This window comes from Fundulus heteroclitus, chromosome 22 (genome assembly GCF_011125445.2).
Source record: "Fundulus heteroclitus isolate FHET01 chromosome 22, MU-UCD_Fhet_4.1, whole genome shotgun sequence".
Taxonomy (NCBI): Eukaryota; Metazoa; Chordata; class Actinopteri; order Cyprinodontiformes; family Fundulidae; genus Fundulus; species Fundulus heteroclitus.
The window spans coordinates 11736400-11737741 of record NC_046382.1 but is presented as its reverse complement, the minus strand read 5'-3'; the positions used below and the strand labels follow the sequence as shown (position 1 = coordinate 11737741).

At 36.0% G+C, this 1342-nt stretch overlaps 1 non-coding gene across 1 annotated transcript; it reads left to right on the top strand.

Moving 5' to 3' along the window:
* The first annotated feature begins 349 nt into the window (after nt 1-349).
* Nucleotides 350-443, top strand: trnai-uau. The gene is made up of 2 exons: nt 350-387; nt 408-443. It is a non-coding gene; the product is annotated as a tRNA-Ile (tRNA).
* Nucleotides 444-1342: the final 899 nt, after the last annotated feature.

Here is a 1342-nt window from a genome sequence, read left to right as displayed (position 1 = left end):
GTGGCTGTGCTTTTTCGACAAAACAAAAAAGGACGCTGGAGGTTTATCAAGAACCACTACAAGCTTTAATGTGTTTTATATAAAGCTTAATAATAGCTCTGCTTGTATTAACACGTGATTTTAGGGGTTTTAATATCGTGTCGTGAACCGATGTTGAAAGGATAAAACGTAAGAAGTAAACCCCCAAGTTGAAGCATTATCCTGGGCTTTAAACGGATATGCAATAAATGATGTTTAGGCAATATCAAAATGAAACGAAAACCTCTCACAAAAAAAAAACATTAACAAACAGCCACACATCTTCCGGGTTGTTATGTTCATAAGGCTAAATGCCACGCGTGAACGCTGGGCTCCAGTGGCGCAATCGGTTAGCGCGCGGTACTTATATGACAGTACACTGTAGAGCAATGCCGAGGTTGTGAGTTCGAGCCTCACCTGGAGCAGTCTTTTGGCACTCTCTTTAAAATGTTTGTACTTATATTTTTAATCTATCCAACTATCTAGTTATGAACAGTCATATCAAATCACCGTGAATAATATAAAAAAACGACAAAAAACGAATTTGTATAAATAACCAAAATAACAAAGGTTGCACACTATATAGATCACTCACAGACTGATGTTTCAAAAGCCTTAAATCAATAGTTCTGTTATTGATAATAGTTTTATTGCCTACATATGTTGAAAACGTAATATTTAAGATCAAAACATTGGAACAAACTGAAAAAATAAAAACATTTTTACTACAGAACTTAATGAAATGTATGTTTAATACAAGGTTGTTGTTTTAAAAAGGTTCTTTTACTCTGACAAATGAGCCTCATTGGAATCTATATTCTAATTTATTGAATATTACTTTGTTTGTATATAATTGCATCTAAGTATTTCCTCCTCAGCCTCAACAGACATTTTATTCGTGTGACAATATATCACAAAACCACCTCATTGAACTACAAAAATGTTTACTGATACATATTTGAGTTGTTTTCACAAGAAATGTTGAAGTTTAAATCAAAACTAAATTATTTTACAATAAGACATGAGGGTGCAGCGTGCTGTCTTGTGTGTTGTTCCGATGTGAAACACTAGGTGTCAGTATTACTCTCTGCTTCTCCAGCGATCACCAAGGTTTATCTTGAACGTGGGCCGATATTTCTGGGAATGCCAGATACAGGACTCCTTGTACTCGTTCCTGCTGCAAAAAACAGCCCCACATCAACACTGATCCACCTCCATGCTTGCCTAGGGATGGTTTACCTCTGATCAGCCCTTCTGGTCTAATGACATAATTTCCTCACTCGGTTTTTCTGGAAAGCTCCTTTATATCTGTCCCGTGAATAAA